Raw genomic sequence first — 12969 nt, forward strand, 5'->3', positions numbered from 1 at the left:
AACTCCTCGATGCCCTCCCTGCTGCCAACCCTTACACCTCACTTTCCCCAGCAGCCGGGACCAGAGGTGTGCGCCATTATGGTCACCTAATTTTTAAATTCATTTATTTATTTATTTATTTATTTTTTTTGAGACGGAGTCTCGCTCTGCCGCCCAGGCTGGAGTGCAGTGGCCGGATCTCAGCTCACTGCAAGCTCCGCCTCCTGGGTTTACGCCATTCTCCTGCCTCAGCCTCCCAAGCAGCTGGGACTACAGGCGCCCGTCACGTCGCCCGGCTAGTTTTTTGTATTTTTTAGTAGAGACGGGGTTTCACCATGTTAGCCAGGATGGTCTCGATCTCCTGACCTCGTGATCCGCCCGTCTCGGCCTCCCAAAGTGCTGGGATTACAGGCTTGAGCCACCGCGCCCGGCCTTAAATTTTTTTGTACAGACAGTCTCACTGTGTTGCCCAGCCTGGTCTTGACCTCCTGAGCTCAAGAGATCCACTCACCTTGGCCTCCCAAAGTGCTGGGACTATAGATGTGAGTCACCATGGCTGGCCTGGTTTTTACATATTTAAATGGTTGAAAAAAAATACAAACAAAACAATAATATTTTATGATGTCAAAATTACATGAAATTAAAACGCTAGGTGAGGCACGGTAGCTCACGCCTGTAATCCCAGCACTCTGAGGGGCTAAGGCGGGTGGGTCATGAGGTCAGGAGTTCCCAGCCTGGCCAAGACAGTGAAACCCCATCTCTACTATAAAAATACAAAAATTAGCTGGGTGTGGTGGCAGGCGCCTGTAATCCCAGCTACTCGAGAGGCTGAGGCAGAGACCTGCTTGAACCCGGGAGGCGGAGGTTGCAGTGAGCTGAGATCGTGCCACTGCACTTCAGCTTGGGAGACAGAGACTCCATCTCAAAAAAAAAAAAAAAAAAAAAAAAGAAAAAACAACAAAAAAAAGTGAAAACCCTCGTATCCCTCAATTAAGCTTCAGTGAAGCCCTGCCGCACACACGGGTCTACGACCATCTGCAGCTGCCTCCACACCCCAGGGACAGAGCAGGGGTTGCATACAGGCTGGGCAGCTGCAGGGCTGAAGACATGCACCTTTATATAGAAAGGCTATGGAGCTTTGCTGTAAAGCTTAGAAAACCAGCCAAGCATCCAAACAATACCACTGCAGAACCAATGGAATTTAAACTACAAGGAATAAATAGACATGGCTGAAAAAAGTCGCTGACAGGGAAGACGGACACAGTCCTGCTGAGTGCCAAAGAGAAACACAGAAGAAAGGTGACTCGAACCAAGAGGCTGCGTCCTTCAAGCAGAGGCACCAATGCATGGGACAGGAAAGGTGCTCGAGGCACAACAGAAAGGAGCTTCCCGGAAATGAGAACTGAATCTTTGACTGAAAGGTGTACAATATAGTCCCTGAAAAATGGGAAATCAAGTTAATAAAATTTAAGGGCAAAGCGAGACTTCCTCAGATGTTGGGTCAGAAAGAGCATCTGCCTCCCAGAGCAGGGTACGGAAGACAGGGCTGGCCTCGCCCTTTCCACAGCAGCGTTCAGTTCCACTTCTGAATCCCAGGCAAGTGACTCGGTGCATCATTCCCTGCAAATTGCTCTTTATGTTACAAGGCAGCCAAGAAAGATGTTCAAGCACGAAAAAACTCAGAGAGCAGCACAGGAGCAATGAATGCAAACCAACCAATGAACAAACCCAAATAAGCAGTCATGACCCACCCAGCCGCCCTGGGCCACCCTGCCGTGCCGTGGAAATGGCATCAGATGCCAGTTCCCAGAGACCTGAGAGGCCCACAGCATTACCTGAGAGTTTTATACCCAGACAAGCTGTCCTGTTCACATAAAGGTCAAACGCAGGCATTTTTCAAGAGGCAGAAATTCATGAACTATAGCCCTTGTAAAAACGTACTTGTTTATGAAATTCAAATGACCAAGAAAAGATGAATTGAATAAATAACTCAAAAGGAGAAGCTATGGGGAAAAAACAAATCCAGTCAACCATAAAACTAAAATTAAGCAACTGGGGGCCAGGCATGGTGGCTCACGCCTGTAATCCCAGCACTTTGGGAGGCCAAGGCGGGCAGATCACGAGGTCAGGAGATCAAGACCATCCTGGCTAACACAGTGAAACCTCGTCTCTAATAAAAATACAAAAAATTAGCTGGGCGTGGTGCTGGGAGCCTGTAGTCCCAGCTGCTTGGGAGGCTGAGGCAGGAGAATGGTGTGAACCCAGGAGGCGGAGCTTGCAGTGAGCCTAGATCGTGCCATTGCACTCCAGCCTGGGCGACAGAGCGAGACTCCGTCTCAAAAAAAAAAAGCAACTGGGGAATAACAGAACGCAAATACTATTTATAAACTCTCATAATATAAAAATATTTCTATAAAAGAACCAAAGTCAAAGTCATATATATAACATATTAACTGTCCTATTCACTCTTCAATATATTTCTGTATCAGCATATTCAAATCAATCTTACATTTTAAATGGCTACACAACTAAGCAGCTCTCATATCCCCGCGGTGACAATGCAGCAATGCACACGGCACAATGTTTCAGAAGGCAACTGCTCGGTCACTGGTAATCCTTTGAACAAATGCATATACTTTTTGAACTAGCTGTTTATTTTCTAAGATTTTTATCTTGCATATAGGATTATACCGTGTTAGTGCTTAAAAGCAGTAAGTAATTGGCAGGGCACAGTGGCTCATGCCTGTAATCCCAGCACTTTGGGAGGCCAAGGTGGGTAGATCACTTAAGCCCAGGAGTTTAAGATCAGCCTGGGCAACATAGCAAAACCCTCTAGAAAATTCATCTAAAAAATCAGCCAGGTGTGGTGGCACATGCCTGTGGTCCCAGCCGCTCAGGAGACTGAGGTGGGAGGATAGCTTGAGCCTGGGAGGTTGAGGCTGCAGTGAGTCAAGATCACGCTACTGCACTCCAGCCTAGGCGAAAGAATGAGACTCTGTTTCAAAAAAAAAAAAAAAAAAAAACCCCAAAAACAAAAAAAAACCCCAAAAAACGAAGTGTTCATTACAGTATTCAAAAAGCAGAAATAATTGGAAATCATAAATTATCAAATTACCAATTAATGGAGGGCTATTTCATAATAAATCTATACGACAGGATACTAGGCAGCTGCTACAGCGAGGAGAGAGAGATCTAATGCACTGTTATACAAAGATGTTCGATAGATATTAAATGCAAAGAAAAAGTTGAAAAACTCTAACAAAAATCGGGAAAAATATACAGCTTTAAAAAACATCTACAATGACAACCTCTCAATGTTCTCCTGACCTTTTTTCAGAACTGAATTCTTTAGGCATAAAGGAAATTTTCATCCAAAGTTCCACAGCTACTTCACTTTTAGATAGCAGTAGCAGGCTCTTCTGTTTAAGTAAAATTCAGTTTATTTTCACTTTAACGTAAGTATTTCTAGAGACACAGCCAACATTTTAATTGATATTCGTGCATAAAGATGATCTTTGTGTTCCACAGATAACAAGCTTCTTTCTTTCCTTTTTATTTAGCACGATGACCTCAGTCTTTTCCACTTTGCTAATGATGTTCACTAATGGCTATTTCTGGATGGTGGAATCTTGGGTAATATTTTTGCTTTCTTTCTTCTTCTCTTGACATACAATAAAACCATTTTTAAAAATGAGTTTGGAAAGTAAGAACTTCAAGGTCATGATTTGCAGAAAAAATATACCATAAACAGCAAAGACACATTTAAAAAACCAGGACCAAGCTAGAAAATATCTATAGTAGCCAAGTGCAATGGTTTAATTTCACTGCGGATATTTATAGAATAAATATTAAGAAAAACTGAGTTGGCATTTTATTTAAAAAACCATAGGCTATCACAGTGGGCAGTATTTCACTATTACTGCCGCCTGCATAATTAATTTTATTATTTATACTCTTCTGTAAGGATTTATAGGTAAATAGCAGGAGACAACTAAGTAATGAAAAACAAAGAGCATGAAAAGTGGTTCATTGTCAGGCGAATTAACACATGAAATAAATTGTTAGTTTTACACATCCATATTTAATGAGCTTCTAGAAAAACCATTTTATATACATACATATATGTAAAATTCTGCTGGACTTTAAGGAAAAAAATAGATGCTTTTCTTTCCAGGCTGCCAAAATGTAGGAAAATCTCTATCAGTAGGAAGTAAATAAGAAAGAATGACCAAGTATATCCTAAGGTAATTATTAAACACCAGGCCATATGAAAGCCAGAACAGCCCGCGCGAGACACAGCAGTACTGGGCATGCAAGTCTTCACGGGGAAAAGGATGTTACAGGGACCGCTTCCGCCTAAACTAAATACAATGAGCAGATGAAACACCTCAAAATTATAAAAGCACGTATTATTAAAATACAGAATTGTAAGGAATTAATTCAGGATACTAGTTTAGTCTCAAAATAAGCAGCATGTCAATCTGCATGTTTTGAGGTGATGAGTCACGCTGAAAATAATCAAGCAGCACAAACGGGCAGGTGAGACTGCAACCTCATCCTTCCAGTTCCCCTCTCTGTGCTGGTCACTGGTCCTTCTTACCTGTCCTTTTAGGTGCTGATACAGAAGCACGTACAGACACTTCCCTCCCCTTCTGACGTGAACAGACCACCTCGTGCTGCCCTCCCCTTGAGTCACCTCGTCTCCATCCTCAGGAAGAGGCATTCCGGCGGGCAGCCCTGCAATACTCGGGTCCTGGCTCACCCCCAGAGCCCTGCAGCCCACTGCGAGAGCGCACCAGAGGGACTCCATTAGTCCTCCACCGAGGACGTGGTCGTCTCAGGCTTTTGCTACTACTAAAATCGTACTCTGATGAATATCTAGTGGCTACATAGCCATGTTCACCTACACGTTAGTAAATGAGAGCAGACATCCGGGGTTGGAGGCCTGTGTGTTTTAGACCGATTGCCTGCTGGCCCTCCACATGTACCACATCGCTGGTACAAATCTACACCCCCACCAAGAATAAATGTCTGTCATCTTTTCTTTCTCTGCTTAAGTGACAGCTGAAAAATGGCACGTCATTGTAGGTTTCCTCTGCATTTACTTAATCTCTATTATTAAGGTACCCAAACTTGCATATACAAAATAACATTCTAACAGCCTAGAAATCTTCGTCTTCTCCTAAGTCTTAGACCTGCAGAGTGTTCTGTGTGCCTGTGAGCGCGCTCCTTTCTACTGTAATACGAAGCCTCCCATCGTAACACATTCGCTGCAGCTGAGCTGAACCAAAGCGCTGGAGTGGTGGTCACTACGGATTTCAGGCTCTGCGGTCAACAGACACAATGTCTGTGAGAGGCAGTGAGGGTTAGCCTGTAAAACCGTATGGGCATTTTTACCTCTGTGATTTATTCACACTGAAGATCATTCTTCTACTGGACTATCACAATTTTTTCCTATTTGATTGTAAAAGCTGTTTAGACATACAGGCTTTTTTTTTTCCCTCAAAGTTTTTAAAATTAGTTGAACATAACTGCGGACTGAAAATAGATGATTCTTCATTCTGCTGAAGCATCCTTCCTTTCCTAAGAATTTCCACAACTGGCATTTACATCTGGAAGTGACTCTGATACCGGGTAAAAGTGAGGCTTTAATGTGATGTTTTCCAGATAGCTCTTCATGTCTTAGAACATCCCTTCCTGTTAGCTTGGTGTTTCCTTTTCTCCGTCCTTATTTTTATTTGGATCTGTTTCTGGGGACTCATTCATCCCTTCCCACTGCAGGGCCTGTGGATTTCTGTGCTGGTGCCGCCTTGTTTGAGACGCATGCAGAAGCTTCCTGGCTGGACTGACAGCTCCATCTTGCTGGGTTGGCCGGTGCCATGACAAACACCAGGGTAGAAGGGGCGTCTCTTCAGAAGCCTGGGCCTTTTTGCTTTTAACATTCGAGTCTTTCTCTTATTTTTTCCAGTTAAACTTACTGTAATTACGTTTGATGAAAATTTATGCAAACGAGGGCCGGGCGCGGTGGCTCAAGCCTGTAATCCCAGCACTTTGGGAGGCCGAGATGGGCGGATCACGAGGTCAGGAGATCGAGACCATCCTGGCTAACACGGTGAAACCCCGTCTCTACTAAAAAATACAAAAAACTAGCCGGGCGAGGTGGCGGGCGCCTGTAGTCCCAGCTACTCGGAGGCTGAGGCAGGAGAATGGCATAAACCCGGGAGGCGGAGCTTGCAGTGAGCTGAGAACCGGCCACTGCACTCCAGCCTGGGCGACAGAGCAAGACTCCGTCTCAAAAAAAAAAAAAAAAAAAAAAAAAAAAAAAAAAAAAAAAAAAAAAAAAGAAAATTTATGCAAACGTAAAACTTGAGTGAGAGATGAGAATGATCATTTCTGTGAAAATGAAGCTGAATACTTTGAGAAGATGGACAAAAAGTCACCTGCTTTAATAAAAAGCCATAGTGCAACTTGAGGAGGGAGAAGTAACCATCAAGTCCTTGAACTACTGTAAGTCCAGCATCACTTTACAGAAACTCAGCCTGGAGGTCAGGGCTCTGCTGGCTGGGTGCAGCTCATGTGAGGACCACAGGACGCCAAGACCAAGGGAACAGCACGAGCTGAGGCCCAGCATATGTTCATGGTTTGGGTCCACACACAGCATGTGTAGACCTGTTTTAACCGCCTATTTTGCTTAAAGTGCCAACTACGAGGCCCGAGAGACCTTCGGTGGCCGCGTAACACTTTATGATCATGTCGACGCTCTATCATTTGTTTCTCAAACTCTCCCCGGGGCTCACAGGAGCAATGGGAAACCTCCCAAACGTTCCAGAATTAACTGCTGTCCCATTCAGAATACGATAGAGTGCTTCTGCTATTTAAATTAATACCCTCATGGTACAAATGGGAAAACTGAGGCCTAGAGAAGCAAAGCAAAGGGCTCAGCGTCATCCAGCCACAGCAAAGCCCAACTGCAAAGGCTGTCCTGGGAAAACGCGCACAAATATTCCGTCGCGGGCGTGCAGGAATGAGGCACAGCCCATGGCTACGACGGCTTTCTTTGCTCGGGGAGGTTGTGGGGACTTGATTTTTCAGTTTTGTCATTTTCAAGTTTCCTTTGTCCCTCAAACCCAAATACTTGTCACTGCTTCCAGCCAGGAAAGCCTCTCGCCAGCTCTCTGGAGAGTCCGAGTGCCTGTGGCCACGCGGCTCCACTGCTGCCTCCCACTTTTGTGACTGTGTGGCAACAGCTCGCTGCTAAGGTTATGGTATGAGCGTCACCTTCATGGACAGTCGCTTCCGGCCTGACCTGTCCGTCTCTCAGAGCAGGCCCCCCTCACTGCCCCACCCCGCCCCCATGCGCCATGCCAGCTGAGGTGGTATCTGCGGCTGCGGCAGCAGCTTCGTCATGTCTGAATGCCTGCTCCTCAGCATACATGTGTGCATACACGTGCGCACGGACAGAGAGCTTGTTCATCTCACATGTCAGTTGGATCCAAGGTACCTGTGCAGGTGATTTCTCCCAGGAAGCACCAGGTGCTTTTGGAACTTCTGCTCTTCACTTTTCTGAAGTTACTCGGTGAATGTTCCTGGGATCCCCGTGGCCCCTTGGATCGAGGTGTAGGGAGCATGCTGGCCAGTAAGACAGTCCCAGCCTTTGCCTCACAGACCTCCAGGTCCACAGGGCATTCACACATGCACAAGCACACACGACTGTGTAACTCAAAACCGTAATAGGCTCTACAACAGAAGTGTGGTAACACAACAACGGGACCCCAGCTTATAAGCGGGGAGTGCGTGGGGCGGGGTGGCTGCCTCTCTGACCTCCTAGTCAGTCTCTGTTTGATCATAAGTCCTCTTCTCATTTCCCCTGCACATTCATTTTAAAGTCCTCTTGGCTTAGATCATGGCTAGCCCAGACACTCATTCTTGTCTTCCTAAGAACCCAAAGTCTGTAACTTTGTATTCTAAGTGGTGGGAAAAACAGGAACCCAGTGTGTGGCCTGTCCTATGTACGAGCCACACCCAGCCCAACATCAGCCTTCAAGTCCTCAAGGGCGGCAGAAGCCAGCGATGAACATGCTCTCTGTGCCAGGGGCCACCTGGCGTCCACTATGGCAGAGGCTCTGAGCTTCCCCAGCCTCTGCTGCAGGTGTCACTGTCACCTGAGCTGTCGGGCCTCAGTGCCACATGGTGGGCACTCACCTAAGACAGGAGCAAAGTTCCTGAATGGTGGTGGCAAGCCATGCACAGGGCGCTGAGCTGCTCCCATGTGTGTGTTTAGGGTCTTGTTTGTATCTAGGAGGTAAGTCATCTGGAGACCATGCCCTGGAGGATGAAGCTGCGTGGGGAGTGGAGGGGCAGGTGCCAGGATCAAGGCCTGGGAGGGCTACTGCGCTGTGGCAGGAAGACAAGCCCGAACACACATTCTGCACACCTCAGGGCCCACCCCTGCCCGTCCCCCTACCTCACCAAGCCTGTGACCCCAGGGCGGGGTCCTCTGTCCCTGTCATGAGGAGACTGTATGGACTGCTGTTTCCTTCTGGGCTGTCACAGGCCTCCTCCTCTCTCCAATACGGCTGCAGCCTGTGAGCCCCCAAGAAACACGGGGAAGAAATGCCCCGAGAACACGGAGTTGCGCCACCTCCAGCCTCGGCTCCGCCGCTCAGAGGCGAGGGGAAAGCCCTGCTCCTGTGGCCCTCTGAGCACTGGGGCAGGGCAGGCGGGGCCCGGCCTGGATCTCAGGATGCATGCTGTGCTTTATGATCGTGAAATTTTCTCCTACAAACGACAAACTGCCGCTCCCTGCAAAGCTGGACTGCAAATCCTAAGACCCTCAATGTGAAAGGCACCTTATAGGCCTGCCAGTCCACTCCTGGCTCCACAGCTCAGGAATGGGAGGAGGAGATGGCAGAGATGCACACAAGAAAGTTCTCGCAGGGCAGGGTGAGGAGCTCCCGACGATACGCACCTTCCCAGTAAGTCCCAGGGAGACCGCGCCATCCCCAGCCCGCTCTCATAGAGCTGACGTTTCAAGTCTACGGCCAAAACGTCCTTTGTCTTGTCTTTGGTGTCCACAGTTGGCAGTGGTTTGAAACGCGGGTCACAGAGCTCTGCTTTCATCGTGGGGCATGAGTCTCTGCAGGCTTTAAACCACGCCTCCTCCCTCACACGCAGTTCCTCTGTCCTCGGGAAAAGTAACTGGGTGCTGTGGAAGCTGACGTGCTCGACGGACACTAGCCCCACCCCTTTCCAGACCCCACGGGGCCCCAGGTTTGCCCCAGCTGCGAGTCTCCCAAAATGTTATCAGTAATGTTAGCAATTTTCCAGATAGCTTTCTCTCCAGTATCCTACTATTTCCCCAAGTGCAAAGCCCACAGTTTAAGTCCTCTTCTGAAAATTACTTTAATGCCTCTGACGGTTGTGCCTTCTCTGTAGAAAGCTGGCTGTTTAATAAACAAACCCATGCATGCCCAGAACATGGAAAATCACACACTAGAGATACAGGAATAACAGGCTGTATACGAAACCCCGTGGGACAGCACTTCTATGAACACACTGGGTACATCAGGGGGAGACGAGGAGCAAGCCGAGAGCAGCCAAGGGCAGCATAACCCGTAGACCTGCTTCTCAAGCTCTCCTGAGCAGGGCTGGGTGGGCCCAAGACAGAAAGGGGCCCCTCAAACCTTCCCCTGTGCTGGCTGAAGCAGGAATTTCAAAACAGTCCACCAACTTCATACACTACATTCACAAAGGCTCGTCAGACACAGCCCATGAGTTAAGGTCTTTTCTTCAAGCAGCTCAGAGGCCTGAGAAGGAACTTCGGGAGATCTGTACAGGCCTGGGCTTGCCACAAACTCAGGTCAAGGCACAGGCTGCTCTTGTCCTCACTGTCACGGCATTTCAAACACTATGGTTATTCTATGAACTTTGTATTTTACCTTGTTTCTTAAGTATAATGGCCACATGGCTGGGTGCAGTGGCTCAGCTTGTAATCCCAGCACTTTGGGAGGCTGAGGCCGGCGGATCCCCTAAGGTCAGGAGTTTGAGACCCGCCTGGACAACATGGTGAAACCCTGTCTCTACTAAAAGCACAAAAATTAGCAGGGTGTAGTGACGAGTGCCTGTGATCCCAGCTACTTGGGAGGCTGAGGCAGGAGACTTGCTTGAACCCAGGAGGTGGAGGTTGCAGCGAGCCGAGATTGCACCACTGCACTCCAGCCTGGGTGACAGAGACTCCATCTCAAAAAAAAAAAAAAAAAAAAAAAAGTAAAATAACAATGCATACCCAAAAACATTAGGAAAATGAAAAAAGTATGCAGAGAAAAAAAATCAACCAAATGCCAATCTGAGAGGTAGCTCTGAGCCTCATAGTATTTTTTGCACAGCTCTCTTCAGTTTATTATTTTAAGCATAGTTGAGATCCCAATGCATTAATACTTTTGGAAACTAACTACATATAATGAATGTAAAAATATTATCTTGAACTTTAGCATGACGGAACTCAACCCAAAAACTATGACCAGTGTTCCCTCTATTTGAACTGTATTTGTAAATAAATGCTGTTACCAATGACTGATTACAAACCAATAACCACAGAGTAGTCAGTCCATGAATTACAGGTAGTTCCCTAATCATGACAAACCTGGGTAAAGCAATGACTGCTGTCTCCACCTGCAACTGCCAACAACCCGCCACACAGGACCCCAAATTCCACAACAACTTCACTGAAAACCCAGGAAGGTGAAGACAAAGTCATGAGGGACTTTCATCCACGAAACTTCAACAGCACACAGAAGCATGAGGCAGGCAGAACAAGATACTCAAAGGGTGGCAGAGGAAGATGGCGGGCAGGGAGGCATGTGTCAGTGAGGCACCCTGGAACCTCTGCAGATTCCGCAGCAGCTGCACAGCCCGGGCTTGCATGGTGCTGGAGGACCCTACTACTGCCACGCCACAGCCACTCATCCCGTAAGGCTGAGTGCCTGAGTACAGGTTTATACTGATTTCTGCTGGGTTTTACAGTGATTTAGAGCCAAAGTTCTAGCTCTTGGCTCTTCTTGGAAACTGAATGAGGATACCTCCCCCACCTTCTGAGCCCTCAGATCCAAGATGGGTGGGGCTGTGGTAGTGGTCCCGAGTGCTCATGGAGGAGGCTGTAGGCGCTGTGCTAAGGGCTCTGACCTGTATGGCTGATGCAGGAGCATGTGTCTAAAACCCACAGACCCTAACATCAGACACGCATGCTTTCCCCAGCCTCCAGGCACCCAGCCGCCTTACTCTCACATGTGTGTGTCCACTACTCTCGCTGTGTTGAGGGGAGATAATGTTTCAAAACAACTGTACTGTATTGAGGGGCAGGAGAGGGCGCCCCCTACTGGAGCACTTGCAGTTGGGAGGATGGGGTGGGGTGCCGTCAGTACCCAGGGTGGTGGTAGTCGGGGGCCTGAACAGAGTAAGTCTGGGGCTCCTGCAGAGGCTGTCATGGCTCCTCAGTGGTCTTGGGAGCCAACAGCAGGTGGGGAGAAACCAAGGTGTGTGGGCTCTGGTCACCCTGCGGTGAACCCTTGGGAATGTGCCCAGCCTTCTGACCCAGACAGCTCACAATGCGGCCCCAGCATGCCTCGGTTCAGATCACGTTCCCACTAGACCAAGGGAGGCTGTGTGGCACAGAACGGCCACTATCAGCCAGCTCCACCATCCTGCCTGGCCCTGCGGGGTCTGCACATAGCTGTTCTTCTACTAGTGATTAACACGGCAAATAATCAGGGTCAGCCCGCCCTGAATTTCTAGTCCTCTGCTTTGCAACAGCTTCAGGGATCTAGTGGACGTGCACGGACAATGCATGTGGCTCAAGCAAACTCAACGACAGGCTTGGCAAAAGGAAAGGAGGAAGCAGAGGGATAGTCCCTCAGTGGGCAGGCATCCCAGGCAGAGCACAGCACCCCATGATGCCAGGGCAGGAGCTTCATAGGCTGCCAAGTGGGGCTGAGGACTTAAAGGTGTGCGGTCGTCCATCCAAAAATCCATGCAGTGAGGACTGGGCGTTAGGAGTGATCTACAGAGCACCTCAGTTAGCTGGCTGCCTACACCATTCAACACGCACCTCTGTAGCAGTAGAGATGATCTTTGATTTAAATATTCAATGAAATTTGATATGACTTGATTTAATCATTTAAAGATAATCTCAGCTTTAAAAGTTTTTTGGGGGGACACATGCAGAAAGTTCACTCAAATAACTAATTTTTTAAAGTCTAAAAACGTTTAGTATATGCCAGTGCTAAAAGGGAAAAGCGAAGAACACAGCTGTGATGTTTACAAAAGATTGTCCCAAATAAAGAGGAGCTCATGTTTTAACAGCTCATCTCTGGCTGAACCGAAGAATCTAAGCTTTACAAATGGAGTCAGGGCACCAGATGCGCCTGGGAAGCAGACTCAGCAGGTGGTTCCTCGGTTCTGCTAAAGCTTCCTCATTCTGTATTTAACCTCTGAACAAAACAATTACAAAAAGACATGGTGCTGGAACCAAGGCCAAACACTCTCAAACGATCTCCTGCATGGACCTTCAAGACTTACCTTCGATCAATACCATAAAATAATTGCAATCACCGAGAAAAAGAAATGTAATTCCTTTACATATGCACATAATATGCTGCCTTACACTGGAAGGCTTTTTTTTTTGGAGACAGGGTACTGCTCTATCTATCTGCGGCAGTGTCATCACAGCTCCCTGCGGCCTTGACCTCCTGGGGCCAAGCCATCCTCTTGCGTCAGCCTCCCAAGCAGATCAGACCACCATGCCCAGCTACTTTTTTTATTTGTTGTCGAGATGGGGTTTTAGTATGTTGTCCAGGCTGGTCTCAAACTCCTGCGCTTAAGTGATCCTCCCACCTCAGCCTCCCAAAGTGTTGGGATTACAGGCACCAGCCACCATGCCTGGCCTGCCGTGGCCTTTTTAAAGAAAGCAACTGTGTTAGACAAAACTATGTGTCT

At 47.7% G+C, this 12969-nt stretch overlaps 1 protein-coding gene across 3 annotated transcripts in view; it reads right to left on the bottom strand.

Annotated features, from left to right (window-relative positions):
* SFSWAP (splicing factor SWAP) overlaps positions 1-12969 on the bottom strand; it is a 96068-nt gene that overhangs the window by 63442 nt on the left and 19657 nt on the right. The window lies entirely within an intron of this gene.

This window comes from Rhinopithecus roxellana, chromosome 10, assembly GCF_007565055.1.
Source record: "Rhinopithecus roxellana isolate Shanxi Qingling chromosome 10, ASM756505v1, whole genome shotgun sequence".
Classification (NCBI taxonomy): domain Eukaryota; kingdom Metazoa; phylum Chordata; class Mammalia; order Primates; family Cercopithecidae; genus Rhinopithecus; species Rhinopithecus roxellana.